This window comes from Squalius cephalus (assembly GCF_949319135.1).
Source record: "Squalius cephalus genome assembly, chromosome: 11".
Classification (NCBI taxonomy): domain Eukaryota; kingdom Metazoa; phylum Chordata; class Actinopteri; order Cypriniformes; family Leuciscidae; genus Squalius; species Squalius cephalus.
In genome coordinates, this window is record NC_137132.1 from 18,868,472 (window position 1) to 18,887,278 (window position 18,807).

Sequence of the window (18,807 nt, forward strand, 5' to 3'; positions counted from 1 at the left end):
AATGCCAGATTAAGGAAACAGATACCAACTTGTCTAATTAAGAGCCCTTTGAAACAAATGCATAAAATTCAAAGAATCGATCATTGAAAACTCTTCAATATCTATAGATGCTATGGCCCTGGTAACTCTAATGAAAAACACAAACACTATTTGCTCAATTGCTCTATTTGCACAATTTGCTATTTTTATAGCTGGTATAAATTGGTCTAGATGATCTCACAGCATGGCCAAACTGGTGTTTAGCTGGTATAGCGGGTCTAAGAAGCAAACCAAGCAGTGTTATTAGTATTATTTATATACTAGTATTTATTGATATTTTAAATTAGCTTTAAGTTGTTTAGTCATTTTGTTACTGTATGTGCTTTATGTGTGTTTTCAAATATAACACTTATTTTATTTCAGTTAGTTGCCAAGGCAATATTTCATATTTATCTAAGAAAAAGTTTTCTAACATTCTAATATTTTATTTTATTTCAACTTTATTTCAGTTAACAAAACAATTTTGATAGGTTTCATTAACAACAACATTGATTTTAGGCTTGTACAAGTTGTTGTATTTTTTCAGTAGATAAGATGCCAAAGTGAAGAAATGGAGACATACCACAAGAGACTCATCTAGACAAGACCCCTTTGTAACAGATGAAGAGACACCGTTCCCTCTCTGCACTCCACTTACTGTGTTCTTGTAAGTTCATCTAAATGCAGTGGCTCTTGGCGAAATCAGATCATCTCTATACAAGGTCTGTTTTGATTTGGATTATTTCTTCTCTTGTAGAACTTTTTCATACCCAGAAATAAACAAAATAAGTGAATAGGAAATGCACTGGTTGTGATAGGTCATTAGCTCATATTTATTTTTATTACATATAAGTATTATTCACCTGGAAGGTATAACAGTGGTAGAAATCCTCAAGAACAAAAACAATCTATTTGCCGCTAAGGTGATTTTGTGGAGTCCGCTAAGTTGCGCACTGACTTAATGGCTAGATATCAACATGCATGTCCACTCTGGGAAGGGAGGGGTTAGAGCAATGAGCGTACAGTATATAGAGAGACATCTTTTGTGGTATAAAAAATTACAGTGGACCGAGGCGGTGACAGAGCACTGACAGCACTGAGGAATGGTGATCTGATAAGTGATGGAAGGCTGAGGAATGGGTCAATGGAAGAGAGGGGCAGGTGGAACGCCTGATGAACGGTATTAATCCCTTTCTCGCCGCCCGTTATCCTTCATGCAGCTCTGGTCAGGAAGAGCAGCCGAATTCAGTCTCGAGTGTAGGGGGAGTTCATACTGTAGCTGCCGTAGAAGTTTCTGGTTGAGATTTAAAAAAAGGGAATTATGGACAGTATTCATTCTTGACAGAAAACAATTGACTTTTTTCTGTGCTTTATATTACACTTAAATGCATATAGTAACATTGTTAACTGGGTCAGTGAAGTTGTATTGGAAAACTTCAAGGACACTTTCGGTTCCCTTTAGAGGGAACTTCTATGCTGTTTCAGCTGCTGACGCTATGGGGACGCGCCCTTGCGGAACCCAGTGGCTGAGGCACATTTACAAACCCGCCATTCAATGGCTGACGCAGTGTGATGACGTTGCAAGGTGATCCCCAGTGTATAAGAAGGGCACCTGAGAACACATCATCAGCTTCTTTGTCTTCAGGAAGCCACTTGTTTGTTTGCTGTGTGAAGATAACTGTGTGTGTAAAGAAAGGATAGAAGGTAAGCAGAATATGGTGAGCAGATAGTTCAAATACTGTGTTCCTCCATGGCCTTGTTTCTTTAACGCCTGATGATGGTCAGGAGCTGTGTTATCTGTCTGGGAGCGGAGGATGCACAGTCAGCCCTCAAGGGGCTGGATGCATTCATTGCGATGACTAAATCCGCTCCCAGCTGACTCTCAAGAGGCGCTCTGGCAACTGATGCTAGCAGCTTTGGTCTTTAGCGTCTTTGTTAGCGTGCCCGCCTGCCACGCTGGAGACTAAGGTTCAAATCCCGCTCGGAGTGGGTCGAGTAGGACCGGTTACATATGTAACCCCGGTTCCCTGAGAAGAGAACAAGAAGCTACGTCGCACAGCCTGATGACATGTTCTCAGGTGCCGTTCTTATATGTTGGGGCACACCTTGCAATGTCATTGTCGGCCATTGAATAGTGTGTTTGTACACGTGCCTCATACAACGGATTCCATGAGGGCTCGTCCCCATGGCGTTCCCATGGTTTTTGAATTTGATTGGCAAGCATGCTGATATACAGTTCAGCACTGGAACTTTTTACTGTTTTTACTCAATCCACTTGTCTTTACTTTTTAAAAAAAAAAAAAATTGTTTTCAGTGACTCTTTCTTCCAGTTACATGGTTACACCAGTAGGTGGCAACAAGTGACCTGTGAGTCCTTAATTCATTAATTCATTCACTTACACGATTTGTTCAAACACACTGGCTGCTTCCGAAAACCTATAGGCAGCTGACTTGTTGCCTCGTTGCCCTGTTAGGCAATGACTTAGCAGGCAGCGTTTATGCATGAAGATACCTCATGAAACTGATTTCAGACCTATTTCTGAGGCAACAATTTAATGATCGATAACAAAACAGAGAGAGCTTTGGAGACAACCAGTTGAATATTTAATTACTACAATACTAACTTCTTGCTAGAAATGTCATAAAAAATGGGAAAAGTTGTTCAAAATGTACACTTTACACACAAACTGACCACCAACCTCAAATTTCAGATGCCATCTTTATTTTTTAGCTCAACAGTCAGGGAATGGAACGCACAAGATTGTGGGATATCAAAGGCAGCGAAGGATCCATCTATGCTGCCTTCAATAATTGCTCAGATGAAGGTATCTCAGGAGACAGGATGTGACACGATCATTGGATTCGAACGTGCCTTGTTACCTTCCTACCTTCGTATCCTGCCTGCGGAGGCAGCATTTTTCAGTTTTCGGACACAGCCACTGATTCATTTAGGGAAAAAACAGGGTGCTTCTCAATATTTAAATTGATGTTTCCTCGTTCCTCCATCCTCCAGCCTGCGAATCAGAAACCAATCAAAGTTAGCCATCTTGAAGGACATCTCAATCCTTTAACTGCACTGCGAGGAGACGAGGAACATGGAGTGAGGAAGCTTCCAGAGGAGCTGTGAGCGAGGATACACAGGTGGATCCTATGCAGAAGTCTTTCTTATTGAAAAACCTGATGCACATATGAATTCTCCTCCCCCTACACGTCGCAATAATTTTTATTTATGTTTTACCTTTGCGGTTTAAATAAACCATAAATATCTCCCATATTTCAACATCTTGCTTTATTATATTATTTATTATGAATTTCTTAAATAGTCAAAGTTCAACAACATAAAGACAGATTCCTTGAACACAGATGAAAATTTTAAGTGTCTCTTGAGTGATCAAGAATATTCCAATATACAAATGATTTCCTACAATTCCTCCGTCCTTATTTTCTTTTCGTGCATCTTTCCTTTGCTCACCCGATTGATTTATTGATTTGCTCAACCTATTCATTCAAAACACTGATTATTTCAGAAATGCCACTGTGTTGTAGGATACATGTTCTGTTGTGGCTTTGTTAGTTTGTTTATTTGGCGGAGCGAAAATAGAAGTATAAAGTTAGCCTTAAAACTTAGTAATAGAAGCCAATCATTTTTACATAATCGGTGTCATCACGTCATATCTGTGTGTGATCAAGAAATGAATGGCAAATAATTGCAGACTTTGTGGCAAAATAGCAGCCCTTGATTGCGGACCTTTATGTAGCCTATCTGTCCACAAACAGTGTTGCTAAAGGGCTGGGTAGAGATATTTATGTGACCAAGCCTTAGATAAGATAAAAGCGTGTTCCCACAAATGGAACGTCACAGAGCCCCCACAAAATGACATTATTCATAAGGTAGCCAACTGCGTAACAGCAATTAGTGATTCGTTCAACTTTTACCTTTGTGGTAAAGGGGCCTGATTCACAGCTGCTGAACTCTTCATCATTCACTGCGATGCATTCTAAGAATCAATTAAGGAGGAAAACAAGAACACTGCCTGTGACCTTTCAGATGGGGAAATTAAAAGAGCAATTCTTGCTTGTGGGAAAAGAATTTAAATGTTCTTTCTCACCTTGAGTGGCAATGCTTACCCTTTAATTAAACGTACATAAAGTGTTAGCGGCTCGTGTTTATCTGGTGCTCCTAATAAATGAACAACTTCATTTTCTCTCCATCGCATGTGTGACTGACTGTACAGCGTGGTTTGTAATAAACTGTTTTCCCATTCTGTCATTCCCCTACCTAGATGATTATAATCTGTTGAGCTGAATGAAATGCATTTTAATACACTGAACTGAAAAATTGCTTGTATTTGTCAAATTAATGTCAAGCCTTTGTGGCCAGTCTCAGACTCGGGCATAGGATGCAACTCGTCAGGTAAATGTCGACTTTCCAATTAATCAAGATATTCATTTGAACAATCTATATTCTTAAAATCCCTAGATCGATTTTTTACTCAGTGGTAGTGTTTCCTACAAGGCTGTGTACCACAAAATATTGAGTTGTCCTCACGAACTGCACATAACCAGTGTAGTCTGATTCACTTACAAATTACTTTTTTAAACCAGTTCTTTTTAGTGAATCAAAACCTATAGTGCAACCCATATAGTCTGATATGTGAACAAATGATTCTTTTAAATAAAACCTTTTTAGTGAATCAACAGCACACAGTGCAAAGTTTTCACATGCAATTTAAAGTTCACAGAGCAGTTTTTGGCTGTCAACTATGCAGTTCTGGGCGTTGTTTCATGTTGCATTTTAGTCATCTTGATTTCTCGAAATGGTGCGCTTATGTGCTTTTCCTTGGCAAACCGAAGTGAACGGTGAATGTCAGGATTTTTCGCTAAATAATAAGTTCAATTTTGGTTTGTTTGTACAAAACCCTATCTTATGCCCTCAGAACACTTGGAAAATACAACAGTCGCATGGGATCATTCTGTGATGTTTGCAGTAGCTGTTTTGTAGCTGTAAGTTGTTCACTATTCACTGCCATCATATAGACAAGCGTGAGCAGGGAAAAAAAAAATTCTCCTTTTGTGGCCTGAAAAAGGTCATACGTCATTATAACATCACTAGACTGAGTAAATAATGACTGAATTTTCATTGTTATGGTGAACTATACCTTATAATTTTTGGTAATGTTCTAAAATGAACATTATAATTGAAACTTGTCAAAATGATTCAGAAAGCTTGGAATTAGAGAAATCTGCTTGTACACAGCCAATGGAAAGATTCAGGAAGCACTCCCCTTCCCTATCAGAGCCCTGATATCATAGATTAACAGCCTGATGGGCAGATAAGGATGTTAACACAGTTTTTTTTTTTCAAATATAGAGCTGCTTTCAAACAAATCATCTCCTTTCTCTCTCCTCAAATGCATAACCAGCTCCGCGACCTCTTCCAGCCTGGATTAGTTCTACTATCTTTGGGTGTTTAGCCTGCGGTGCAGCTGGGTAGAGGCGGGAAGTGGGCGGAGGGGGTGAAGCCGATATCTCTGGTTCTGTTCTCACTTTTGTTTAGGGAGTTCTCTGAGGAGAGGAAGGTGTGAACAAACACTTCTGTTTATTCTTACCGAACGCGCCATCGGAAATGCAGGCGTACGGAGATTAGGGAGGATTCTTGCTCTCGTCTAAAGCATTAGCGGTTTACTACGCATTCAGTGATGAATATCCAATCTTGACAAAATAATGCTGAAATGAGAATACAATGTGGCTAATACCCAAGAAAAACAGAGAAATAGATATTTGTGTTTCTTTTTTCTTAGGGAATGGTAATTTAGACCATGAAGCTGTTTCATAGCCGGCTGTGGACCGCAGACTTCCTCTACCCTGCCGTATATTTTGAAGGTGAGAGAGTTTCTCAAACATATCTACACTATACAGTGACAACAGCTAATGATTTGTGAGCCAACAATCTGAAATCCCATCAGTCTGCGGGGCTACCCTTAAAACCTAGTGTTGGCAGGCCGCTGTAATTCCAAGCAGAGACTATATTCCATTCTCTCTCTCTTTCTCTATCTCACCCTCTCGCTTTTTCAACGGCTACTGTTTTTTTCTTGCTGTCTCTCAGCCTCTACCTCTCTTTCCCTTGTAATTTCTTCAGGTCTGGAATCTAATGCACCCGTAGAACGACAAGTTTATTATCACCAGAACACAGAGAGCTTTTCCTCTGCCATGTTTATCTGACCCATTCCCAAAATTTCAGTGGCAGCCAATCTATCAGTTTATCACTGCTACTTCATCACCGTCACTCCTGGCAGCTAAATACAAGCTCCAAATCCGCTGCTACACACATCTGCGCCATTGTAAAGCTGACGTGTGGCAGGCTTGGTAAACAGGGTTGCCTGGGGCCAAGCACAATAAAGCTCTGGTTTCTCACGGAGCCCGGCTCGCTGCTCTCTGCAGGGACCACAGCTCAGCTCACGCCACACATGAGCGCAGGGACGTGGAAGTACACCTGCACACATGTACACGCACATGGCAGCGACTCGCAGTTAATGCGTCAGCCTGAAATAATGCCGCATATCTCTTTTGGTTGTGTTTTTGCTAATTGCATTTTCCACCTGACTCGCATCAGACTACGGAGCCTTTGAAGTGACATTTGCATAAAAGAAACCCAAGACGTTTTCATATTCACAAAAAATGTCTAGATGTTCACAGATAACCTTTGCATTCCCACACGTTACCAATTGCATATACCTGTTTTTTTTTTTGTGTACATCTGAAAGTTGCTTTGGATAGTTAACCATTAGTTAACATGAATGAACAATCATTCTACAGCATTTGTTTGTCTTAAAGTTGATTTCAACATTTTTAAAATTAAGAGTTGTATTTGCTAACATTAGTTAATGCGCTGTAAAGTAACATGAATTAACAATTTTATTTTTTTATTAACTAACATTGACAGATTATTTAAATATTATACAGTTTACAATATAACATTTTTTACAATTATAACGTTTTCTTTTCAAGGCTTTAATTTTTTTAATGGGGCATTACGGTATTAGGACAGTTGTGAAAAAATAGTCAAAAATAATGAAATGAAAAACATGCTTAAATCAATCATTTTAAAATGTATTTTTGAATAAAAGCATGAGACAAATAATTTAACTCTTATTATGATAACTTGTGTATTAACAACCAAGGGCATAGTTTTACTTTTCAGACATTGCACCAAACTTTGAACACTACACGTCTAACCCACCACAGCCAAATGTGCAAGATAACAGAACGAAGACGCAGTAAAAAAGAGTAAGAGAATGGCTGGCGGCGCCACAGATGTCTGTAGTTGAGTAAGAAGCAGTGGTGGCAGAGATGGCAGACAGTGGCTAAGTGATTAGGGAGCTCTGTGTTAACCCTGCGCCATATTTAGCATCGGCGGGGTGCCGGGCCGGGTGCACACCTCCAGGGCCCTGCCAGATGTTAGGAGCTGCTGTGGCACGCATGGAGAAGCATGGCGGCAGCAGTCAGCACAGCAAGCCTACGATCAGATAGGGATGAAAGCATGTCCCCCCTGCAAACTCATCTCTTCCTCTTACACACACACACACATTATCGCTCTCATTCTCTTTTTCGGAGTTGCTTCCAGCAGATGCTACGCTAACAAGTGCCCCCCCGTTCGTTCGACATTAGTCATCTCTTCCTCCTGCATCCACCTTGCTGGGACGCTCCGCCGGGGGGTGACCAAGATAAAGTTTTGACTGGCAGGACCATTTGTTTTAATCAGGTGTTTGCAGACACTTGCCTGACCTCCATTAGTTGAAATTTTAATTGAAATTAACCCCCACTACTACCCCAATTAACCCACTCCCCCAGCACACACGCATGCCACACTCCTGGCATCTGTTCCCGGGGAACCGGGGCAAAGGGAGAGAGAGAGAACCGCAAGGCTGCTAGCACCGAGCGAACATTTCCGTTGAGCAACTCCGCACGCGAACACACACTCAATCACACAGATACACACACGTAGACATTCCTGTGCCTGTCTGAACTTGGCTTAGAAGCAGAGGGACAGGAAGTGACAGAGAGGGAGCATTGAGTGACAGCAAGGAGTTATCAAATGTGTTATAATGTGTGGGTCATTTTTTCTTTTTTCATATATATATAATAAGAATAATATATATAATTATTATTATTACTGTTATTGTATAATTTATAGCTAAACATTTAGCATGATTTTAAAATATGGTGTTTCTAATAATTGGATTTTATATTGTTTTATCTACCGACAGTTAGAAGTATATTCCAACCATTGAAAACCATTGGTTTTAGGGGCTCAAAATATTCCAGCACAATATCAAAATGAAAGAAACCAATGGTGCATATGTGTGTGTTTGTGACACGAGGACTGTGTCCTTGGCTGCTGAGGCATGATTTATGACACACATGAGGACTTGCTGACTGAAATGTTCTCAAGAGTGGTGGCACAGCAGGTAGACACACACACACACACACACACACACAATAGCATATTTAGTTCAATCCCTAATACATGACTAGCCGTCAGCCTTCAACCGATAGGAAATAAGCACCACCCTCCACAAGATATCTTGAGCGAGGGTATGTCACCCCGTGAAGGACAAAATTGCAGTGCCCTGAGCCCATACACCCAACCACCACAAAGTCATCTTTCATGTAGACCCCCTCCCCATCTTGAATAGCACCTGAACATTCACCCCAGTCCAGCTTCAGCTCAAAGGTCTGGTTTGAGGGGTGATAGGTACAGATCCTGGGGGGCTATGCCCTTGAGCAAGGTGCTTATATCCAGATCTAAGCAGCATAACAGTAACAGCTCAGCTCGATGAGTTGAATTGCTGAAAATTGTCCCTGTGCACAAAGACATTATATAAATTGTAAATTGCTTACACTATTAAGTGTGTTTGTGGTCAGAATGTATCTCCTACACATCCTAGACAGTACAATGTTGCCTTTGTAGACCTTGGATATAGTCTTTTAGCACCTGCTCTGTCTGTGGGAAGAAAATAATCTACATCCATACTCAGGATGGAAAGAAGAAATCAAAGCTTGTAATATATTAACCTACCTGCAAATACTTCCAGTCTGAAACGAATCGGCAGCTTACGCCGAGCTGATACATTTAGCGGGACCAAATTATAGTTAGGATTAGGATTGGAACGAATAACCCAGTGTTTTATCAGCGGGCACATGTTCCAGTGCCGAGCTGCTTATATTTCAGGTAAACATAATCCAGATGCTGTGCAGCAGGGATAGATTCAATTAAGATACCGGACAACTTTGTTAATGCAGCCATATCTTAATACCCCGGCTGCAAGTGGTAATGAATCTGGCTCAGAGAGCAGACTGAAACAGGACCCGGGACAGCAGCCACAGCTTGCTGAACAGTGAGGCGGCTCTGTCTCAGGTGTGTCTCGGTTGAGAGGGACGCTAACTGGCTGCACTTGCTTACTGGCTAGCTGCTGATTCTCCATGTAATGTGTCATCTGTGCCTGCTCTGTGTGTTTTGCATTATCACTGATGCTTTTCTTTGCCCTACACTGCCTGTGTGCATTTTCATATGTTCCGGGCACCATTCCAGCTTGTTCCAAAATTATTATTCCAAAATATATGTATGTGCTATCTTCCATTTATCCATAATCCCTTTTGAATCTTTTTAAAGTAGTTTTTGTTCTTCAGTAACCTACTCAGTATCAGCATCAAAACCTTCATCTAAATGGGTGCATTGTATCCATTAAAGCCTTTTTGAGCAATGCAATTTGTCATTGGTGAAGGATTGGTTCCTTAATGGATTTGAACCTGTTTTTAAATTGGACTGAATCGAACTCTCAAGCTTTTTATTAGAATCAGCTGATTCAATCATGATAAATTCTACTGTCAATTAACAGTGTATGGACCTGTGAATGCAGGTGCACAATTGTTATTGGTCTTAACACATTTCCTACAGATGCCAAGCCAAATTGGAACGTGAATTTACACAAATTACATCTAACTGATATAAACATGAAAACTGAAAACATTATGATAAATATAATATTATGAACTGAAAACATTACGATGAATATAAACATTTTAACTTTTTAATTAAAAAAGTAGAACGTGCAAAATGCCTCTAGCAAAATTTTTCAATGACTGTTCAATTGTTTTCTGACTATTTGAAACAAACAATTCACATGAATTGATTCAGGAAAATGAGCCAGACTTTCCAATGCTACAAACTGTGACTATGCTGTTGTATTTTTTTTATTTTTTTTCATTTTACTGTCTATAATGATGGCATTTTAATGTTATCAATACTTTAAATATATTCTACATACACGTCATGTTGTTGTCACAGGCACAAAATGACATTGCCATGCCACTGCCTTTTCCCACAGTCACAGCGAGAAAGGAGCTCAATGAATGTGGCTGCGGGACTGTATGTACTTGGTTCCAATATTAATATTTATTGACAAAAGTAGCCTGGTGTTAAAACAGGCCTCAGGGGCATTTGGCTGGACTTAAGCCCCAGGAGGGCATGCTGACTCAAAGTCTTATTCAGATGATGTGCAGTAGATGCTTGTCCTTGAAGAAAAGGCATTAAAGCTCGCTGGAGTCAAAGAGTGAGAAAGTGAGAGGCAGAAAAGCGAGTGAAAGAGAGCAACAGAGGGAGGAAACAGAGTGACTAAAAAGAGGCAAAGCCTGGGATTCTTCATAGGGTGAATGATGTACAGCACACTGACTCACACAAAAGTGTTTCCACACAGTAGAGCAGACAATCCCCTCTTCAGGAAACGGAGATCAAAGCAGAATTAAGTAGTCAGAGATGTTCCATGCAAATTTGCACTGGCCTCCAGCCGTATATCTTGCCGTGTTGATTTGGGCGTCAAGCAGCGGGTGTCAAATGCTTGGGCAGTAGAGTTCCACAGCGTTGCTTGGTGAAGAAGAAAATGGGTATATTTTGTCTAAGACTGGAGCCCATTGTAGCTTTTTTAATCCAGGAGGAGTCTAGGTGTTTTTGATGTTGGAATCAGAGCCGAAACATAAAACAACATAAATTCCGAAATTATCCCAAGGAAAAATGTACTGTGCAAATTCCTTTTGGTTTTTCTTTTTTCTTTTCTCTCCAGTAGTCCTTGTGATCCCTTGTGTGGGATTGGAGCATGTGAAATAAGCCCTCAAAGAATATTGCTGACAAGATTTGATGTCAAGCTTTTAATGCATAACAAATTACTATTAATAATGTTCAGAATGTTTCTTTTTTAAGGCTGGGCAACAATTAATCGCCATTAATCGCATCCAAAATAAAAGTTTGTGTTTACTTAATATATGTGTGCGTAGTTTAACATTATTAACAGAATTCTAAATATTGCATTTTTTTCTTTTTTAATATATTATTTTTTTATAATTTATGTTATATCATATCATATATATCATATCATATAATATCTTATATCAATCAAATCATACAGTTTTCACCAGTTTCCTGCAACACTGCAAAATATAAAAATCTGTTTGTATTGAGTGAAGAGTTAAATCTGTCAAACATCTTTTTCTATACAAATTCGTAGATATTTGATTTGATACAAGCATGTGCGCTTGTGTTTCCTCAAAGTCTAGTGTGACTGCACTTTAATATGCTGTTTGGGATTCAGTAGATCCATTTCCTGTTACTAATGTGTGAACAACAACCCAGTGTTTGGCTAGAAGAAAATGAGAATTTGGTAACAGCATAATGAATGATTTAACCACAGGCAGCAAGATAGGCCATTTTCCCACGTACGCATCTCTCAGGCTTGTGCCTAATTCATTTTGGCCATACAGTGACAGACCAGGACAGCAGTTAGGGAAGGGGAGGAGGGATGGGGCAGGGCAGGCTTGCAGCACAGATAGCGGCAGACAGCGACAGAGACTACAGCAAACTGTGACAGCGTGCAGATAGAGAGGCATAGTATGGGGAGAGAGATAGAGAGATACTTAGATGGATGGCGAAAGCAAGGAGGCAACAAACAGAAATGGAGTGCAGATATGCACAGGCGCATCTGAAGGGAAGGGGGTGAAGAGTCCGCTGTAACAATAATTCTTTATTTGTCTTGTTTTACAAATGCTGCTCCTCGAGACATTCAATTTATTGTGGCGCGGAGGATTGTCGTCTATGTGTGAGGAGGTGTCAGCACCATGGAGTGCTTCGCCGTCTCCCTGCGTGACAGCACTCCAGATGCTGAGAGGGGGCCGACAGTGGGGGGCACTCACACAGATGCAGGCATACACATGTGTGAGCACACACACACACATATACACATGCGATTGGGGGGGTTTTTGAAGATTGAGGAGCCAACCTGTGTCCAACCGGGGCCCCTTTCCCTCTCAAACTCCACCCCCTCTAGTTAAGCTAGGAAAGGAATTCATTAAAATATAAGTCCTCCTGAACTGCACCCATAATCCGACAGATTAATGGCAGAGCATGAAATCTGCAGTTTACGTTGACAAAAGTTACAAGTTGGGGGAGGGGCGGCAGGGCCCTGCAGTGGATTACGGCGAGCGGGTCTTAATGCGGGAATAATTTGATGTAGCTGCCAATTTGCTGTGCACGCACTCACCGGCACAAATCCGACTTTGCTGCACACTTCTGAGGAAGTTTTATGGGTGAAGAGAGCTCCTTCAGCACGTGGCCAGCAGACCTGATTCTCTGAGCACACACAATAGACTTCATCAAGTTACCACACAAATGTGACGTGCGCTATCATTGCGCTATCATTGCGTTTTATGTCATTTTTAAATGATCAAAATCCAAATTGTGTCAATGTTTTGAAAATCAAGAAAGAATGTCGTTTTGGTGCTTTTTACTGTGGTGTGACAGATCGCTATAGTCGCCTCAGTAAATCAAGCGGCAGGTGAACCGATCATCTGTTCCGCTTTACTGCTGGTTATAGCATGAAATAAACACGAAATGAACATTAGAAGGTATGTTGAAAGACAACTTAATGAAATGTATAATCCTTCATGTAATCACCCAATCAGTGTTTAACCGTGGAAAGACGTCAGTGAAACAGCTTGTCATCCGACGTTTTCATTTACCACAGGAAATTCATTCAGTGTCTGTAACTCGTTCGTTAGCTAGTTATAGCATGAAATAAACATGAATGAACATCATGGTATTGTTGAAAGAACAGTAAATGTCTAATCCCTCATTCAGTGTCTGAAACTGGTTAGTTTGCAAGAAATAAGAACTTTGGAGAAGAACATTGCTGGAAACTTTAATATATTGTTATTTAGAGACCATTTTCAAGTTTTTACAATAGCCACCATTTATTGTGGGCTATGATTTATCTCGACAATGGTTTGGAGACGAGACTTTTATTCATTGCAGAAAACTCAAAATGTATTTGTGAGTCAAAACGACTTAAAATGATGGAGCAGGTCACAAATTATCATATACAAAGAAACCTTTTACAAAAGCCCTGGATGTATGAATTCATTTAGATACAGTCGTCCAATTAGAATAGGAAGGGCCTGTTTTAACTCTACCATTCACCTCCACACAAACAGAACTATTTCAATAGGATGGAGATGAGAAAGGGGGTGGTGCGACAAAGGGGTTTAGCTCTTTAGCTACAATCATAGGACATTTCCAAATTATCACTCAAAATGACAGAGGAATTCGGCGCAGGTGACCCCAGAAACAATCAACCTCATTCAAGCCCAACACAGAGCCCACCATCTTCCGCCTCCACCCACAATTAATCCCAGCAAACATGTTTGATTGAATCTTTTCAAGCAAATCCTTTGCTTGGGCTTTTGTTAGTTCACTTCTTGTCAACATCCATTAAAATATGCTTTTAATTCTTACGCCCGCCATCTCTGAAGATATGAAGAAACGGGAGGGGAAACAAAAAGGAAGGGAAAAAAAGTGTCGGCAAGCGATCCCACCGTCTTCAACTTTAATCAACTGTACGCTGGCATCCCCCCCCCCCCTCCCCATAATAATATGCTGTTTGGGATTCAGTAGGCAGGCTCCACATCAATCATTCCCCGGAATTTTTTTCCGTGCTGCAATAAATATGCAAATGAGAAGAAGCCAGTCACTGGTAATTTCAAGCTCAGCTCACTAGTGTTAAAAAAGGACACAAATTTATTAATTGCCATCGGCCAAAGGAATCCTATTTCTGTGGGCATTGATTACAAAGAGGCATGAGTGATTATCGGGAATGCTGCGGGCTCCGTGCCGCACCACAAGGGGGACGCTTTGGAGAAAAAAGAGCAGATTATCACATCCGCCGCCACAATAGAAATCCTGACATTACGCTCCTTGGCATGAGACGAAAGGCCCGCGTGAATGCTACGGTTAGGATAGAGATTTAATTGTAAACTAGTCTTGTGATAAATGACATAAAGATGTGGAAATGTGGGTATACATACGCTGTGCCCATTGACTCTTTGCCCATTGCCTGACTGTCATTCAAGTTCTGGGCTCAGTGAATCCACAACTGGCTCAACTAATGTAAGATTACGCCATCTGGAAATGAAATATTTCCTATAGATGCCTAATATTGGGGAATATTGCTAAATGTGATAAAAACATGAAGTTTACATATGACACAAAGTTAATGTGGTGGGAAATGAAATGGTGTAGAACAGAGTGAAATTCTAGGTAACACTTTATTTTACAGTGTCCTTGTTACATATGTTACATGTACTTACCATAGTAATAACAGTAAATTATGCATAATGACATGCAACTAACTCTTAACCAAATCCTAATACATAACCCTATAGTGTATGTTGTTAATTATTATTACTCAGTACTTTAATGTATAATTACATTGTAACAATGACACCTTATAATAAAGTGTAACCAAATTCTCTCACATATTCAACGCGAGTCCAGCTGAACGGGCTGCCGCTTGTGTGTTTACGGCGTACGGCATTACATACCGGTGTGTGTCAGTATTTTAAGTCACCGTGCAGCAGTAATCACTGAGTCACTTTTATGGACACACCAGCATGAACCTGTCAGAGAAAACCTACAGCTGACAAAATCTAAATTGATGTTGTGAGACAAAAGTTTAAAAACAACCACAACGCAGGGGGAAAAAAATAGAGGGCCAGAGAGAGGCTTCTGTCCAAGACATTTCATCTCCCATAAATAATGGCCGTAAACTTTTCCGGCAGCACCAGCTAATTAATTCCTGTGCTATACACAAAAGGAAATGCTGGGTGACAAATGGTAGCAGGGCTTGAAAGCTGCCAGGTCTGCAAAACAGTTTCTTCTTCAATTTACAAGCAATTTTGCTGTAAATCATCAACCAGAACTGGCTGCTTTAGGACACAGCCTCTGCTGCCACAACATACTAAAACAGTGTTTTATTAATGCAAAAGTGAGAGAGAGACTGTGGTAAAATCTGCTAGAATCCAGATGCTAATCAATCATGATTTATCTGAGGTGAAAGAGCATGTGCTGTCCATGCTGTCATAGACATGTCCTATGTAAAGGTGTATTTTGTATTTACATCCACACCAAACAGAACATAAAATCCCAAATCCTATCCTATCCTATTAAAAAATGACATTATGATATTTGTTTGCCATTATGATTATTTGTATAAATTGCATTTAGCATATAATAAACCATTCATGATATATATTTTTACCACAACTAATGCTAACTCAAATCTTGACCGTGACACCTCACCTATTTTCTGTCCATTTTTAATTTATTCAGCTACGTATTATAGAACAGAAAGTCATATAAGGAAAAGTGTGGGAAAAGGTTTTTGAAAGAAGTCTCTTATGCTCATCAATGCTACATTTATTTGATCAAAATACGGTAACAACAATAATATTGTGGAATTGTATTGCAATTTAAAACAACTATTTTCTATTTTAAAATGTAATATATTCCTGTGATGGCAAATCACAGTCTTTAGTGTCACGTGATCCTTCAGAAGTCAGTCTAATATGCCGATTCTGTTCTCAAGAAACATTTCTTATTATTATCAATGTTGATAACAGTTGAGCTTCTTAATATTTCTGTGGAAACCATGATACGTTTTTATTTTGAGAAAGTTCAAAAGAACAGCATTTATTTGAAATAAAAATCTTTTTGTTGCATGCCTTTACTGTCACTTTCGATCAATTTAATGCATCCTTGCTGTATAAAAGTATTCATTTCTTTCACAAAAATGAATATGCACCTTTCTACAACCAGGTTGATGACAAACCGTTAATTCTCAGCTGCACTTTGATTTATGCTTTGTTCAGTGTAAAATAAAGCATTTTGTTGCTCCACGCCAAAAACATCTTGTATAAATATCATTAGATGATTATAAATTACAGTCCCCACACTCATTGCCATGAAAGCCCATTACTGTTATCTCACAGAACATAGTTACAGTTCAAATGTGTTTGTCAGATATGTTTGTATCAGTCTTCGCTGTGGTCTCTGAGCTCGCCATTTGCTTTGCCTGACATTTCATTTTTTCCTCTAGTTGCCATATTGACTAAGTAAAGGCACGAAAAATGCCTGACTGAGGACAATAATGCAACAGAAGTAGCGTTTACACAGTTGCTCTCGTGTCAAGGTCTGGATCTAACACAAGGCAAAAACTGAATGGCTGTGTGATGGCACCACATCATGCAGACAGAAAAACGTGTTTGTTTTTGACACAGAGGTGAAAAGGCAGTAAAATGAAAGCCTGCCTGACATTATCCTTTTAAACGCAGCCCTTTCCCCCTGCTTGAAACACAAATCAAGAACATGTTGTTCCCCTACAGACCAATAGAAGCATCCAAGTGCTTCTCACAGAGCTCTCCTCGGCCACTTGGAGCTAATCAGAGCACAAATAACGGCACATGAGTCTATATGATGACAGGCTGGAGTGGCCCATCTCTCGCCTAATGTCTGTAATTGAAATAAACAAACACGGGTATTCAAAACAACACTATTTCCCTGCAAATTAAGGGTGATGATTATCACACATGCAGTAGAAAACCGTCTCAGTTTTATTCAATCTTTCCTAGATTCAGTTGCTGAGATTTTAAAATGTACTTTATGTTTACGAGCAGTGTATTGTTCTCTGAACAGAGGTGTGGACAGTGCCATTGTGTGGTGACCTTGGGTAGCACATGCCGACAGAAGAGCTTGAGGCATGAATAGCTCAGCAATGGCTGTCGAATCTTTTTCTCCCATTGCTTTGGGAGTTTTCCTTAGTATAGCTCTGCAAAAAAAAAAAAAAAAAAAAAAAAAAGGGATCATTTGAGTAAAACTTCTGCAGCCTCAGTGTTCATAAATTACATTTCATAGATCTCTCTTATCCAGTCATCCTCATAATAAGGTCTATAAAGAAGAGGGGATTCCAAGCTGATTAATTGTTTCCAGCTTTTGTTTTTAATTAATTGCATGGCTACTCAGTCTACGGGACGTTCAGTCAGAGCCGAGGTGAAACGTGTGGATGGCTTTTTAGTCTGCATTGCTTGGACATGCATCTACTGTAAATATTCAGCATTGTAAGTGATTTTACACATTATTGTTTTACTTCTTTCAATAAACGAAATGTTCTACCTTCACATATATATTAACAGCCGTAAAAATGCCATTTGTCTATATGAGGCAACTGGACTGTATGGATCTGAGCGGATATGCATGCATGCACATTTCCTACCACACACAGGTAAAATACAACAACAAAGCCACGCACATTCTGCGTACACCACTCAATTTCCTCTGTAATCTGTCATCTTGCCTGTAGTTTTAATTCCTGTTAACTGCATGGTTGCATGCCACTGGTTCATTCATTTTAATGGAATTGAATAACAGCGCCGCATGGCTGCACTCGCACAAGGCCGCTTTAATTGGAATGAATGTTTAAAAATGTGAAAAAAATATTCATGCTGGTGGTTTTCCAGAGAAAAGGACACATTTGTTTTGGGTGACTTCTGCCCATTTCTAAGACCCTTTCAATAACTTTTTGCATACATCTGACTAATTCTGCTTAAAGAAATTTAGATATGCAGCACTAGAGCATATATCTGGAATTTGGTGTTATTGTGATCAGCCATCAAACAAGTAATCATTAACATTTATCGAACTATTAATGAGCTGATCAACAATTATCGAGAATAGAACTCATCACGTTTGACGAGTAATGCAAAAACAGTTCAAAATGTTTTTTAAAAATCGAAAAATCTTTTGCCTAAAAATCAAGCAGCGACTTAGTTATTATTGAGTAGTAAGGTTTGCTGATTTTTGTCTCTCCATATCATCAGGATTTAAGTTTGTAATATTATAGACCCAATGGGTTGTCACACTGAAATCAAAATATTTATTTTGAAACTTGATTTATAGCTAGATTTAATGAGATCTTGATTGTGTGGCCTGACCAATCACGCTGTAAAAGTGACGGTATTGCTTTATTCAATGTGCAAACTTTCCTCATGAAAATAGATTTAGGGTTAAATAGAAAATATGATTAATTATGTGTGCAGTATAACTTAACAGGACCAGCATAGTATAGCCTTACAAATATGATTTGCCACACTACGACACACTCAAATTATAAAATCTTTGTAATCTCATTAGTGTTTATCTTTCCTCACTCATTTGATATGGAAAAATCATATCGCAAAAGGGCAAAAAGATGCCTGATTTATTCTGCATTTTGATTATATCTTTAAAATTCGGTCTTGTTTTTGTCTGATAAGCAATAATAAACACTTTAAATGAAACGGTTTACACATTATGTCATTGTTTGTTTGATTGTAGAATAACAACATCTACATCAATTCTAAATTCTTTGTATA

General features: G+C 39.5%; 1 long non-coding RNA gene across 1 annotated transcript in view; it reads left to right on the forward strand.

Moving 5' to 3' along the window:
* The window catches only part of LOC307167701, a 107,376-nt gene that overhangs the window by 85,453 nt on the left and 3,116 nt on the right, over positions 1 to 18,807 (forward strand). Inside the window, exon 4 of the long non-coding RNA XR_013822847.1 lies at positions 5,820 to 5,901. This is a non-coding gene — a long non-coding RNA (uncharacterized lncRNA). The remainder of the gene's footprint in view (positions 1 to 5,819; positions 5,902 to 18,807) is intronic.